A 16,614-nucleotide genomic window follows, 5' to 3' on the forward strand; every position below is an offset into this window, starting at 1 on the left:
AGATGTACAACTTGATGGTTTGATGTATGTTTACATGGTGAAATGATGACCACAATCAAGCTAGTTAATGTACCCCATCACCTCACATAGTTTTGTTTTCTGTTTGTTCTTGGGAAAACACTTGAGATTTACTTTTTAAAATAAATTTTCAAGTACACAAGGTATGAGGTGATATCTCATGTGGTTAGAACAATTTTTAAATATAAATCTAATTAAGTCATTTCTCTTCTGCCTACTGCATTTAGAATAAATCCAAACTCCTAGACCAGGCACTGTGGTTCATGCCTGTAATGCCAAAAACTCAGGAGGCTGAGGCAGGAGGATCACAAACTCAAGGCCAGGCTCAGCAGCTTAGGGAGGCCCTAAGGAACTTAGTAAGACCCTGCCTCAAAGAAATTTTGTGGATCTGGGGATGTAGCTCAGTGGTATAGCATCCTGGATTCAATCCCTGGTATAAATCAATCAATCCAAACTCTCACATGACTTCTAATATTTTTGGAGGTCATCTTGGCCTCTAGCCTTGCTTGCTCCACTTTAGCTGCATGGGCATTTCTTGGCCAATTCCTGACCTACCACAGGGTGTGTTGTGCCCACCCTGTGGAAAGTGCTTCTTGCAGATCTTCATTTATCTGCCTCCTTCTCATGCAAGTCTCTGCTCTACATTGCTGCTACAAAGAGTTCCTGAACACCCCCATCTGCAATGGATCCTCCTGTGCACACCTGCTCACTACATTATTTTAAAATATTTGCTTACTCCTTATCTGTTTCCCCACTATAATGTAAGTTCTCTGGTGGCAGTGACTTTGCATCAAATACTATAACTTCTATGCCTAAAATATTATCTGATGCAATAAACATCAGTTTATAAAATAATTATTTTATTTTATTTTATTATTTATTTACTTAATATTACTGGGTTTGAACCTAGAAGTATTTCACCACTGAGCTACATCTCAGCCTTCTATTTGGAGACAGGGTCTCACTAAGTTGCTGGGGCTGGCCTTGTTCTTATGATCCTCTTCTCTCAGCTTCCTTAGCCATGTGCCACCATGCTCTGCTGCATTCTTATATCAGAGATAAAAATCTAAAGCTTAAGTTGTATGCTAGTTTTCTTTTTTAATATATTTTTTATTTTTTTTATTGGTTGTTCAAAACATTACAAAGCTCTTGACATATTGTATGCTAGTTTTCAATTGCTGCTAAAACCAATTACCACAAACTTAGATTTTTTTCCCACAAGTTGTGTCATTTTGGGAAGCTTCTAGGAGGAATCAATTGTTTTGCCTTTTCCAGCTTCCAGAGCTATCTGCATTTCTTGGCTTGCGACCCCTTCATCCATCTTCAAAGAGCATCTTTCCAAACTCTGGTTCTGGAGTCTCATCTTCTCGTGTGTGTGTGTGTGTGTGTGTGTGTGTGTGAGAGAGAGAGAGAGAGAGAGAGAGAGAGAGAGAGAGGAGAGATTGGACCTATAAGTACTGTAATACTGAACAACAATCCTAGCCCTTTTTTGATGCAGAAATTGAAGTTCATAGATATTGAGTGAATTACCATACAGTTCCAAGTAAAGAAAAGGGAATTCAAGAAAGACTATTTTTTATTTCGAGACAGGGTCTCATTAAATTGCTGAGACTACTTAAAATCCTCCTACTCCAGCCTCTAGGCACCTGATCCATGTCCTTTTCCTAAGTCTGATTCTGATTCTACCCTTTTTCTTTTTTCTTTCTTTTTTTTCTTTTTTTTTTTTTTTTTTTGGTACCTGGGGTTCTAGGGATTGAACCCAGAGGTACTTAATCTCTGAGCAACATTCCTACCCCTTTTTATATTTTATTTAGAGACAGGGTCTTGCTGAGTTGCTTAGCACCTCACTTTTGCTGAGGCTGGCTTTGAACTTGTGGTCCTCCTAACTCAGCCTCCCCAGGCACTGGGATTACAAGCACACACTATACCCGGTTTCTGTTCTTACAAGGACCTTTGCAATGACACTGAATGCACCCAGATAAAGCAAGATACTTTCTCCATCTCAAGGTCCTTAATTTCACATGTGTGATACAAAGTTCCTTTTTGCCATGCAAGGCAACAGATTCCCACATTCCAGGGATTAAGGCATGGTCATTGTTGGATGGGAGGGCATTATACTGTCTACCACAGGATGTTTGATTAATTTGCTCAACATCCACTGGCTAGTAAGTGGCAAAGAAGGGTTTTCAACTTGAGCTTTTTGAACTCCATAGCACAAATTCCACTGTTGGTGTTGTCCTTTAAACCATCACCCATCTAGTTTTAGCAAAGCTGAGCAGGAAGATTTGAGGCCCACGATTCACTTTTCCATCAAAGTATTTTTCAGCATGTTACAAGTGATCCCTAGGGCTGGGGATGTGGCTCAAGCGTTAGTGCGCTCGCCTGGCATGCGTGCGACCCGGGTTCAATCCTCAGCACCACATACAAACAAGGATGTTGTGTCCACCAAAAACTAAAAAATAAATATTAAAAAATTCTCAAAAAAAAAAGTGATCCCTATCACTCTACGAAAGAGTTAATACGTGGCATCTGCTCTAAATGTACAAATTATACATACTCACAAAGACATCAGGAGGGTTGCTTAATATAGAAAAGAGAAATATGAGACTATCATTTTTTGAGCATTGTAATTTCCTAGATTCATTCTCATATTTGTTATCTCAATTATTGGAATTATTTTTGTTAATGAAGAAATTGATTTCCATACAGCTCCAAGTAAAGTCTGATCTGCTGGTCTCCAAAGCCCGTATTCTTTCCTAGGTACCCAAATACCTTCCAGAGCAAAAGAAAGTTTTCCTGTTGAACTCTTAATTCACTACCAATAAATATAAGGGGGAAAAGGAAATATAGAGCATTAGCAAATTGTGTTCTGGAATTTTTTTCTTGGGAACTTCAAAGGTGAGACAGTGGTTTGTGCAGATTTTTCAAATTACAGAATTCTTCACCCAGTGTGTAAGTTAGCATAATGCCTGGAACATTATAGATACTCAGTAAAAACCTGGTAAAGGTTACTGAATTAATTTAGATGAAAATTTGTAACCTTTTCCAGACGATTAGATATTCTTCATTTCTTCCATGAGGTCACATGGGATGTAGCTAGGGGAATAGCAACAAAGCCTTGGTAATGTACTAATAGCAGGATTCCTAAACAGCAGGGAAGGGACTCTCGTCATTGCAGTGCTCCACGCCCTGAAGGGAATGACAGTTTTTGATGAAATAGTTATAGGGTGGTAACCACCATTGCACACATCCACTAGGAAAGGCTTTGAAATCCTTTAGCCCTTGCCAATTTAATCTCTGAACCTCAATCCCTACCACAACCACCACCGCCACTCTTCATTCATTGATCTATGCCTAGGGATGATAAATACTGAATCCCTACAATGAGAAAATCTCTGCTAAATTCCAGAGATGCAGATGATAGTTCCTGCCTTATTGAGAGCAAAAAAAACACAGCCACGGAAGATATGTACATTAAATGCACTAAAGTATTACAGGGATTACATGTATTTTACCACCCAGAGTGGGAAACTCAAAAACAGGTGGTAGGGCTGGGATTATAGCTCAATGGTAGAGTGCTTGCTTTCCACATGAGAGGCACTAGGTTTGATCCTCAGCACCAGACAAAAATAAATAAAATAAAGGTATTGTGTCCATCTATAACTAAAAAAAATAAAATTAAATAAAATAAAATAAACAGATGGTAAATTCTACCTGATGAAAGAGCTTCAAGAAATGTTTAGATGCTCACAAATTCGGGGGAAAGGGTAGGCAATAGGTGGAAGAATAGGAGTGCTTCCAGATAGATAGGATAGCATGAACAAGAGCACGGAGGTATAAACACTGGTGTTTTACAGAAAAATTGAAAACATATTGGCTTAGAGGCTATTTTTCATTATGAAAAATTAAAAAAAAAATGGTCACCAGTCAGAAGCACAATTTGGTTTTAACACATTTACTGGTGCCTTCCACTTGGAGTTTGCACTTACTTTGGTCTTAGCTGCAGGTCACTCTGCCAAGTTCCCCAGGCTGGACCTGCTTCTAGACAGGCAGGATTTCTGCGTCAGCAGCTTTGGTACTGCAGCAAAGTGAGCTGTCCATTTTCTATGCCCAATTAAGAAATGCATGGCACGCTAGGGCTGGGGCACAGTTCACCGTAGAGCACTGCAAAAACAAAACAAATCAAAAGGGAAATCCAAGAGGCTTCCCCCTCCTGTTTTTTCACCCTCCTGCAGCAGCCTTCATTTCCTTCCTCCTGTTTTCTCCCCCTCCCCCTCACTCCATCTCCTCCATGGAACCTTCCAAGTAGCCACTGTGTACCTAGCTGCCTTTTCTCATGTGAGCCAATAGAGCTAATTGAGGTAGTAGTGGAAAAACAAGCAGAGATTTGATCCATCATTAAACTAGAACAAAACAGAGTCTCCGGGAGTTTTGTGTGTATGTCTTTTCCTATGTTCATAAACTTTAGAAATGAAAATGTGAGGTAAATAATTAAGGAACAAATTTGACTCCTTGATCCTTTCAGACTTTTTCCGTCTTGTATTTATTTTTTTACCCATCACTTACTCTACACAAAGAGAACTCCACAATAGGGAAATCCTCTATGAAAGGTCACGTTAACAGACGATTAAACTTTTGACCCGATATGCTTTTACATCAGCATTGCAGGCTTATCCAGGGATAAGTATCTTGGAAATACAGTATTTCCAAGCCTAAATGTCAAAAGTGAGTACAAAAATAGCCCACTGGACTGTTCCCTTTAGCAAAATAAATCCCCCTCCAAGTGCAACATATTAGGAATATGCTCCATTTGAAACAAGGGCAGAAAACTCTCCAATAAATCCCAAAATATTGGCAAGTCTGTGAAAGATTTATGATTGACCACGGATTATGAGATTCTATTTTCAGCACATTCCTCGTCAGCAACCAGACTTTCTTCATTTACAATGAGCTATTCTGGATAGTCATCAAAAACTAAATATCATGAGTAAAGATGTCCAAAAATAGAAGTATTGTTTTAAAAACACTAATCTTTTTTAAAAGACCAAGATATTTGTATTCCACCACCACCCATGCTGATGATTTTCCTTTTTACTTCTCAAACTTCTATATATCATTAAGAAATACATTTTCATTTCAGTTTAGACATCACCACTGTACCTTAGAGCCAGAAGGGATGTTAGGTATACCATTTAATCCAGCCTTTTCACTTCACACATGACCAATTTGGCAAATTGTATGGAGCACCTGCTAAGAGGCAGTGTACTGGGGCTGTAGGAGCAATTCTAACATAAAAAATTCATGATTCCTGGAATCGTTTGGCAAAAAATTATTTCATTTCTTCCTTAAAGATATTTTATACTATTTGAGGAGACTGACACATATAGAATGAAGCAAAGTAGAACAAAGGTTAGAAGGCTGATTCAAACCAAGAGCAACACATAGACTGAAGGAAGGGATGAGTGGCAAGTTGGAGAAGGCTATCTCAGGTAATAAGACTTGGAGTAGATTTGAAAAGTGAATATATTTTCACTAGCTATAAGTGCAATGTAAGATTATGTTCCATAGATGGAATAGTGTTAGTAAAGATTCATAAACAGTAAAGAACATGAGTGACCCAGGAGAGCTGGAAATTGATTTGGTAGGAGCAGAAGTCGATAGTGCTTCCTTAAAGGTTGAGAGTACAGCAGTAAGGATGTTCTGGCTTCCAGAAGGAGACAACCCAACCTCAACAAGAAAGGCAACTTGCCATCTCAAGACAAGGAGTCCATAGGTAACACTTCCAGGGCAGGTCATTCCAGTGGCTTATGAAGTCACTATTGAAACTTGCTTTTTCCATTTTTCTCTATTCTGTCATATTGGGTTAAATCTTTCTTCTTATCATCAGGTGGCCTCTGCAGTCTTAGTATCATACTTGGTACCACAGCCTCCCTGGATATCTTTTATCATATACTTACCTCTAAATCAATCTCTAACAAGGGAAGAGGATTATCAAAACTAATCAGGATTTTACACTGGAGTCAAAGGGGGAGAAGTGAACACCCCAAATCAGGGTTTTGCTAACAAGGAAAAAGAAGACTGGTTTTTGAGTAGGCAACTCACACTGGGAAGAGACCACAGATATGCCATAAACCTGTTTGGGGAGAAGATAAGGGGAAAACCCTCTCTCCCTACTCAGAGCAATAGCTCCTCCACAAAGGTTGGAGCGGACAATTGTTGGGAATTCCTCTAGGCAACAGCAGGCCTAGTTTGATGAACAGTGGTTTGGGATTTGAGCCATAGCAGCTTCACATTATACTCAAATCAGTAGGTGGCCAGGTGTGAGTGGAGGGAGGGAGTTGTTCAAGGGTAAAAATCTTTAGAGAACTTTGGAGATGCCATAGTTTCTTCTCTGACTCCCTGGGGTTTGGCAGGTGTGCCCTATAACCTCATTAACCAGTCTTAGGCTCATTGAGGGTTGGTCCTTCCCAATTGCATGTCTCTTACCTGTCATAGAATGCTAATCCATATATTTAAAGAATTTCCAAAATCAATTTATTATTTTCTCAATTACTTTATTCCATAACATGATGTCAGATTTCTTAATATCAGTAAAGGTAATGTTTTGGTACAAGTAACTGTTGCATCCTGCGTCATGGGCATGTAATCTGGGCTCCCAACTCAATTTCCATAATTATATGTTGTTGTATTGTACTTTTAGTAAGGAAATAATAATGATGTTTTGTGAAACCACATCTCTTTTTTTTCAGCCACTGTTTTTACTTTATGATAAGAGGGAATTAAATTCAAAAACAAAATGAGTCACCCCATTGCCACTACAGCCCTTTCATTTTCCTTTCTGTTTTCTCATTGGAGGCTGCAGCTAAGATCACACTGTTGGACTCAATAGATTCTCACATCAGATTTAGAGAAAAGCACTGAGGAGATGTTTTGCCCTTCGTTCAACAGATATTTACCTAGACACTGTGCCAGAGAATAAAAATACAAATAAGATAGAGCCATCTAGTCTACCTAGGCAGTATTAAAAGTGATCAAATAAGAGTACAATTATTGGCAAAGCAAGAAATGCACCATCAAGGTGTGTGTGTGTGTGTGTGTGTGTTTTACTTTTTGGAGTGTGTGTGTGTGTGTGTGCATCCATCTAGATATCTTTTCTTCATTATTCACATGGGCACACTGATACATTAGATGAGGAGTACTATGTTAACCAAACTCCATGACTACAGTCACACTGTCTCCTCAGGGCTGGTGTGGCAATGATAGGGAGTGGGATAGAAGGTAATCAGAATAGCAGAATTCACACAAGTGGGAAAATAATTCTGTTCTACTTTCTTTTGCCTACAAAAACCAGTGGTAAGAGGAGTCTTACACTGCATAAGATTTTAATCATGTTTTTAAAAATATATAATTTCAAAACTTTTGACTAATGCATTTTAGTCTTGCAGCAATGTACATTATTTGTATAACAAAAATCTAAAAGCATGTAGTGTCTACCTTCAAGAAGTTCTTCTAGGAAAGAATATATAAATAAAACCTTGACATACAAGATTATAAGAGGTACAACAGTAGAGGTTTCATGTATTTTTTTCTCATGAATAAATAAACATAAATACTTTTTGTAAATATGGATATATTCCTGAGAGAACATAGGAAGTACTAGTCAAGATCTCTAGCTGGAGGTACTTCCAGGAAGTACTGCCCCTAGGAGTTAGCCTTGAATTGGGTTTTAAATGCAAAGTCCCTCAGAGGGAGTAGCACATATTAAAGCACAAAGAAGCCTGACAGTACCTATGACCAGACCTGCTTAGGGTGGAAAGAATAGGTGGTAGGAAGAAAAGGATGTAACAATGAATGGGGACCAGACAGTAAAAATATAAGACATCTTCAAAATTGCAGACTTCATCCTAAACATGATGAAAAGGTCCAGAGGAACATATTTCCTTTAAGGAAAAAGTAAATGTAATTTTAAAAGCATTTTGCTATAAATGTTTTGCAGTCATAAAATGAAGGAGATACCTTAGACTAATTCTTGCAGGTTAGAACCATAATCCAAAGTGAGTCTCCAGATTGGGGTCAACCAGTCAATCATTTTTTACCAGTCTGAGAAGAAATCAGAGAAATAACTTCAATGTAGTCAATTTTATATGTAATTAAATTTAATATTATTAAATCTTGTTTTTGATATCTGTCATTAGCAAAACAAAAAGAAAGTTGTTAATCCTATATTGATGTCCCCTGATTTATTTTTACTTTATTATCCCAGAAATCTTAAAGTGACACCTGGATCCACTGGACTATATATAAGTAGCTAGTTTCACTGGACACTGAAAACAGAACAAGGAAAATAAGAAAAGCAAAATCACAGGGAAAAGAGGAATCAGAGAGAGGAAATTCCAGTGGTCTAGGAGAAATATGGAAGTGGAAAAGGAACTGAATTCAATAACAAATAAAGCATTTATTTTCTACAAGTTTAGAATAAATCTTTTATTTATTTTACTTTATTTTATTTTAAAAAAAGAAACAGTGCATACTTCTTTTAATTTTTTTTCATGCCAAATCTCTAGTTTATACTTTGGAATTTTTTTGAGGCTTATGTGGGTCTTGAAATGCCAGATGCATGCATAAATTCCCTTCCTTTATGAGATACATGTCTCTGCACTGCCGCTTAGGAGGAAAATTCTCACCAAAGGAGTCTTTATTCTCTTATATCTTAAATGTGAAACACCCATCTCAGTGGGTTGTGTTGCCAACTGTAAGGCAGGAATTAAGCTCAAGTTCTGGCTTGTGACTATGGAGGAACTGCGTTTGCTGGTTGTTTTGCCTTATAATTCACTTTTCCTTCGCATATCTTTTTACAGTATTGTTCTTTTCTCTGTCCTATATACAGTTCACTTGCAGGTACTTGTTTTGATTTGTTTCTAAGTAGTTGAATTCTATCCACCATGGGCTTATAGACTCCAGAGGCCAGTTACCCAGCCTTCTGTTGGTATCCCTGCAAAGCACCCCAGGCACAGACTAGTTTGCTTACTTTTCCTTCTTTCAAAGAGCAATAAAAAAAGAAAAAAAGAAAGAAAAGAAAAGTGATCTTAGCTCCATAATCCTCAACCCTAATTTACAGAACAAGGCATCCCATTAGTGGTTTTATTTTTCATCCTATCAATCAATGTGTTTTGGCAGGATGCCTCCAAGTTAAACACCATAAAGCTAGATTTAATGTTAACTTATTGCTATAAAAATGGAAATATCCTTTTCATATTCCACTTTCCACTTGTGTTAGAGCATAATAAAAATTAAACCCATATGCCTGTAGTTACATGATAATTCATGTTTAGCTAGAGACAAGAAGAATAGAAATTAAAAGGGTAGATTCAAAACAGGTTTGAAATTTTTTTTCTTTTTCTTTTTCTTTCTTTTTTTTTTTTTTTTTTTTTTTGGTACCAAGGATTGAACTCAGGGGCACTTGACCACTGAGCCATATCCCCAGTCCTATTTTGTAATTTATTTAAAGACAGGGGCTCACTGAGTTGCTTAGAGCTTGGAGTCTCGCTTTTGCTGGTTTTGAACTTGCAATCTTCCTGCCTCAGCCTCCTGAGCGGCTGGGATTACAAGCGTGTGCCACCACACCCAGTATAGACTTCATCTTTTAAAGAGCAAACATTTGTGTTTTGTAAAATCCACTAGATCATTTTTCCCTTATTTATTTAAATAACAGAAAGAGAATAAAATTTAAAGCTGCATATGCAAGTTCTAGAAATATTCATTTTTAGCAGACTAAGGAAGTATCTTGGATTGAGGTCTGCCAGCATTTTAGTTTCTTCTTTTCAATAATTATCTTTAACATATGAATACCTTATCAACTATTTTCACCATCCAAGGTTTAAGAAATCCACAAGTATTTTCAGTAAAATATTAAAGTCTGCCCTTGTTTCTATTCTGTTTTTTTCCAATTCCCTACTTAAAAATTACTTTAATAATAATTCAATGTGTATTCTTCCTTGTTGAGGTATATGTTAAGCAGCTAATTCATTTCTTTCATTAACTCAGAACATGTGTTGAAAGGGTACATAAATTTAGCATTTAGACTTCCTCTTTTAAAAAAAATACCATACCACCACCTCTTAGGTTACCACTGATAATAACTACCATTTATAAAGTTATTACAATGTGGCAGTCATAGTGTTAAGCATTTTTTAAAAAAATTTTTTTAGTTGTAATGGACACAATCTTTGTTTACTAATTTATTTTTATGTGGTGGCAAGGATTGAACCCAGTGCCTCACATGTGCAAGGCAAGCACTCTACCACTGAGCTACAGACCGAGCACAAATAAATACACAAATACAGATATATTCGATCTCATTTAGTCTTCAAAGAAACAATATGAGGTTGTCCCCATATTACAGTACAGTAACTGAGGCTTAGTCGTTGTAAGAAGCAAAGCCAAAAATGAAATCCAGTCTGTATTGTATATCTAACTCTGAAATCCATAGATGATAGCTTGGATAGTTGTAAAACATGTGGGCATGTTAGTCTTACAAAAATCATGATCACTCAAACTCAAAATGTTATTCAACACATTATGATAACCTTACCATAAATTCTCTAGTGAGCAAAGACTCCTACTCTTTGCAAAGACCATTTCATGCTTTTTTAATGCCTGGCTCATAGGGACTGCTCAATAAATATATGTTAAACAATAATATTAGCAAACAGATATCATCATACATAAATATTAGATACCATCATACATAAAACACTTTTATAACCCTAATGTATTTTAAATTATCTAATTCTCATTTTTGAGAAACCTATCACATAGTTGTTGAGACTAACACCATTTCGCAGATGAGAAAACTGATGTACAAAGAGGTTAGGTAACTCATTATGGGTCCCACAAGTAGTAAGTGGTAGAATTAGACTTCAAATTCAGGCAGTCTTGTTCATCCATAGCCTAAATGAATGAATGAACTAGAATTATTTTTGTTAACATAAATCAAATTGTGTCATTGCCTTGATTTAAACCCTTCAAGATTCCCATTATAGGTAGGGAAGAAAAATGTAGACTTCAACCAACATGCATGATCCCCTACATTATATTTGGCTTTGCAGTTTGTTCCCCTCACTCTTCAGTCTGATGCAGATTTCCTTCAGGACTTTCTTTCCAGTTTGGGTCAATAACACATGCTGTTTCTTTTCCCTGGAACTTATCTCTACACTTATAACTGGTTAATCCCTACTCATCACTGAAGACTCCCCCTAACCATAACTTCTTGTGACACAGTGCCTCTGGTGTGCCAATATAAGCCAGGTGTCTACTCTTATTATAAATTTTACTGCATTTAAAACAAATTCAAAGGGCATATATATGTGTGTGATTGGTTTTTAAAAAAAATTTTTTTTAGTTGTAGATGGACACAATATCTTATTTATTTTTTTATGTGGTGCTGAGGATCAAACCCAGTGCCTCATGCATGCAAGGTAATTGCTCTACCAGACCCTGTGTGATTGTTTTAACCCTTCATTACACACTAATTACAGTGAAGCAGAAACTATGACTCTGTTGTTCTGTTCATGGCCTGTATTAGCTATTTGACAAAAGTTCATTGCAAGAAATAATTTTTAAAAAATTAATAAGTAGCTCAATTGAAAGCATTATTCATTGTGAATTCTCATAATATTGTGTGTAAATGTGTATGACTGCCAGTTGCCAAATGTATCTGGCAAAAACATACTTTTTTTTTTTTTTTTGAAAGAATATCCACCAGGTCTCTGAAAAGGTAAGATTGAATATGGTTAGTAAGTCAACATCATGAAAACAAAAAGCAATCTGTCTCCTCTTTACTTTCTCACCATGCAAAGTGTGGCAAGTCAAGTTTTATCTGCTACACTTGTGGAAACAGTATGCCTTTCTTCTTTAAGAAAGTTTCCCCTTCCCCTCATATCACAGTGCCCTATCACAGGTGTGAGCAAAAGACCATGTCAGGCCAATCACAATGGCCCAGACCTGGAGCAACAGTGACTCCTTCAGAGAGGAGCACAGGCCCAGATGGGCCAATCAGAATTCTCCACGTAACTACCAGGTTAGTCCAAATTGGCAGCATCCCTCCTTTGCCTGTGGAGTCACAATTCTGAAAAGATTTAAATTTAAGGCTGCTCAATGGCCACCTTCCTAAGTTAAGTGGGAAACTTCTCAATATTACAATAATAAGAGGCCAACGTGCTACAAAAGAGAAACAAGCAGAAATGAGAAACAGAGCAAGAGAAAATTCTAGTATCAATTAAGCAGCTAACTTGAAGTTAGCTGCATCTTAGACTTTCCAGATATGTCGGTAAACAGATATTTTGTTTTTATACATTTGATTGAGAACTTCTTTCTGTCACTGGCAGCCATGTGTCCTAATTCATACCTCTTCCCATGCAACTAAACAAACATTTCTTATACTTGAAAACAAAACCTACTCGAATGGAAAGTTACACTCTATTTATGTATAATATGTCAAAACACATTCTACTGCCATGTAGAACTAAAAAGAATAAATTAAATTTTTTTTAAAAAAAGAAAACACAACCAAGCCTGGTGGCACACACCTGTAATCCCAGTGGCTCCAGAGGCTGAGAAAGGAGGATTGCAAATTCAAAGTCAACTTCAGCAAAAAGTGAGGCGCTAAAGCAACTCAGTGAGACCCTGCCTCCAATAAAATATAACATAGGGCTGAGGATGTGGCTCAGTGGTCAAGTGCCCCTGAGTTCAATCCCCGGTTCCCACCCCACCAAAAAAAGAAAACACAAAACCTTGGAGAAAACTCTTAGGATTTATAGATAACTGAAAGGTTATTTGTTTGGCTAAGGCGTATGGCAAACTTACACACAGTGCATAAAAAGATAATACTATCATAATCATAAAATCATGCTAGGCCACACAAAGTCAGGGAAGCTGGAAGACCCTAGGAAAGAAGAAAGTGTCCCTTCCAGAGAATGTTCTGTTCTTCCCAGAGCAGGCTGCTGCTGCTACAGGAAAGGACCCCAGAAAAACATTAATCGTGTTTCCCAAAGCCCAGGTGAGAATTCCCATCACATCAGGCCTGGCTTTCTCCAGAGAAGACTTCAGGGATTGCTCTGTTTCAACCTAAGTCTGAATTATCACTATTTTAAGCCTCAAGAACAGATAATCCAGCTATCATCTGACTTTTTTATGGTTCTTAAACAGATGAACTTTTACATCTGTTTGTGTGATGGAATTAACTTTGTTTTATCTTGTTATTTCACAGTTCCTCGGTACCTTAGGAGAAGAAGCAAAACAATACAGACAGAAAAAAGTTAAACGAGCTCCTAAATAGATGTTTAACTCCTAGCAGAAGCAACTGCCTGAAAACTAGGTGTGGGTTTATGTAGCAGTCTGAGTATTTTTTGACATAAAATTTTGTGTTTTATTTTTTATTCCAAAAAATTGATTTTCCAAAGAGAAGTTATTTAGTTCATAGTAATTGCTAACATTTAGAGTATTTAACTATCAGGGAAGTATTGCTTCCTTCCACTGCCCCCAGACAGTCTCACTGCATTGCTCAGGCTGATCTGGAACTCATGATCCTCCTACTTCAATCTTCCAGGTAGCTGGGATTACAGGCATGCACCACCGAGCCTGGCTTCAAGTGCTGCTACTTGTTTGAACCAAATTAACCTTTCAAATGATTATACTATTGCCTTCATTTTACTGCTGAGAAATCTCAAAGAGAGGAGACTACTTGTTCAAGTCCACACAGCCAGATAACCACAGACTTTCTTTACTGTGGCCTTAACCTCCGCCTTTCCCAACTCCATGCTGCCTAACAGTCTTGGGTGTCTCTTTTCAGCTCTTTCTTCTCTTTTGTATGTCAACAATTTTAAATCTTTACATAAAACTTTATTTTGAAATTTTATTTAAAAATCTGTGTGAAATCTCTACCCACACTTAGCTATTTTGTTCAACTTTCTGGAAGATTCCTCAATGTTATCTTCCATTTCTTCTGTGGAATTCTAAAAAAAATTCAATGAATATTTTCTATTTCCAAGAGCTCTCTTTTATTATCTGTATTTCTTTTCTGTATATCACTAATCTCTGTGAGGATACTAATTAGAATTTGAGTTTCTCATTCATCCCTTGCATAGAATCTATTTCTTTGGGGACATTTGTTTGTTTTCCACTGGTGCTATTGTGTTAGCCTAGATCCTTTATTCTTTGTTCATATTTGAGGTTCTGTTAACATGGATGAAGTTTTTCAAGTGACTTGATTTGCTTTAGAGGAGCCATTGTACTTAAGTCCTTAAATTTTTTTTAAAAAAAATTTTACTGGGAATCTTAATTAACAAGTCCTCTCGACATTCCCAAATCAACATCTTTCCTCATCTTCCTCTCTCCTGTATTTGCTCTTTATACATTAATACTTGCAATGCTAGAATTGAACCCAGGGTCTTGCATGCTAGACAAGCACCCTATCACTGAGTTACATCCTTAACCCCACTTTTCCTATATTCTTATTTCAGATGGATACTAAGAGCATTCATCCAACTGCTGACAGCCAAGGACATATGTATTTATCTTTCTAGAGTCCAAGCTCTTCCCCTAATATTTAGACTCACCAATTCTTTCTTGAATCTATTTTTTTCTATGTGCTACTTCTTCAACTGCTACATTTCTATCCAACCTCACCACTTTTGCTGGGCAACAGAAATAATTTGTCTCTGTGCTTAGAATCTTGTCCTCTAAAAGCCTCTTATGAACTTCTTCCCCCAAACCAGTTCCTTCCTCACCCGTTCTTATTCAACCCCATCCTCCTCATGCATGACAATCACTGTCCCTCAATCTCACTCCACTTAAATTAAATATTTCAGAAACAAAGAAGGAAAAGAAAAAATCCTGATAATACTTAATCATGCTCAAATTATAAACAAATAAATAAATAAAAATGAGTAAATAAAGTCCCAGACCTTATTTTAAATAAACACTATGCATAATCTAAATCATATGGGATGCTTCTTTATTAAAAACTCAGAAATATTTTGGATGAGTTAGTATTAAGTGTGAAGAAACTAGACAAGATCCTATAATGGGAATTACTTACCTGGTTAGACTCTTCAGGAAAATAGGGTCCATTTGGTTTAGGCATCTATATGTGTTAACATGCGAGGGCTTCATGAAGGTATAGAAGAACCGGTTGAAAAAGAAAACTGAACAAACTCTAAAATGAGAAATATGTAAAATTTGTACCACATATATATGAAAGTAGATTCCTATCTTCCCCCATCCATTCACTCTTGGCCTCTAATTACTCAACGGGACCTCTAGAACAAATAACTCAATTAACACCTCATTAAAAGGTAATTTTAAAACTTTTATTTTGTCAATAGATAGATAAAGCAATGATGACTAAAGAAAATACTTAATAAATGGTCAGCTTCTTATTCCTAACACACCCAAATCTCCACAATTCAAAATAGAGAGCAGTTGAATATTCATTGAAAAACTTCAGACATGCCACCAGTTATACATGTTGAGAAGAATTTGACTGCAAACTATGGGATAATTCTTAAGGGTTTAGACTGTCCTTAAAAGACATGAATGTGAGGAATTTCTTTTTCTTTTTTGCAGGGGGTGGGATTATCAAATTCAACAGTTATTTGTCAGACAAGTGAAAAAATAAATAGAAGTCTGTGCCAGGCTCAGTGGTGCATACCTGTAATCCCAGCAACTCAGGAGGCTGAGGAAGGATGATTGCAAGTCCAAGGCCAGCCTTAGCAATTTAGTGAGGCCCTAAGCAACTTAGCAAGACCCTGTCTCAAAGTAAAATAAATAAATAAATAAAAGGGCTGGGAATGTAGTGCAGTAGTAAAGCACCCCCAGGTTCAATTCCCAGTACTTAAATAAATAAATAAATGAAAGAGAAGTCTATGACACATGCTAATGAAGAAACCTTCAATGGAACAAGTCTCAGAGTGCCTGGTCTGGTTTGCAGGGCCTGGGGGTAATAAAGTCTCTCTATTTGGAGTGGCCAATCTGACTCCTTTGGGGAAGCTGGAACAATATCTACCAAAAACTGTTCTTCTTGAGTCCTACTGAATGTCAGTCCAAATAGATCAATTCAGAAGTGATTAAAAAGACAGATGAGAAGAGAAGGGTGAATCCTGGAGAAAGGCCAGCACTCATTGTGAAGATTTTATTACCTAAAAAGTACAGGAGGAGCCATGGGCAAATCTAGAAGGTAATGCTGTCACGAAGAGACCCAAACTTGAAGATAGGGTAAAGGAACTGGTAATCACTACAAAGTAACTCACCTATGATGGATTTCATTTCTTACTATTTTTCCTTTGAATTATGCAGAAAAGTAACATATAGAAATACTTGTTTTCCTCTTTAATTTCCTAATTAATTTCCACTGTAATTTCCACCAGTCACCCCAATCAATCAGTAAAATCTAACAGATCCCTACAGCCTTCTGTGCAGTTAGAATGAGGACAGGACAGCAGAGGGTAATGTGATTTGTCCCATATTTTCCATCATTTCATAGTCACAGTAGGAAAACTGCTACCTTCCAAGGAACTGGTCTGGGACTAGCAAGGGGGA

The 16,614-nt window shown here is 37.0% G+C and overlaps 1 long non-coding RNA gene across 1 annotated transcript; it reads right to left on the minus strand.

The window, feature by feature from the left end:
* Positions 1-3,853: 3,853 nt before the first annotated feature.
* LOC131424235 (uncharacterized) lies at positions 3,854-16,210 on the minus strand. The gene is made up of 3 exons (XR_009226935.1): positions 15,116-16,210; positions 8,035-8,118; positions 3,854-4,182 (listed from the first exon to the last, which is right to left on the minus strand). It is a non-coding gene; the product is annotated as an uncharacterized LOC131424235 (long non-coding RNA).
* Between the last annotated feature and the right edge of the window lie 404 nt (positions 16,211-16,614).

Source organism: Marmota monax, unplaced genomic scaffold (genome assembly GCF_021218885.2).
Source record: "Marmota monax isolate L192 unplaced genomic scaffold, Marmota_monax_Labrador192_F-V1.1 WCK01_AAM20220418_F8-fsc00290, whole genome shotgun sequence".
Taxonomy (NCBI): domain Eukaryota; kingdom Metazoa; phylum Chordata; class Mammalia; order Rodentia; family Sciuridae; genus Marmota; species Marmota monax.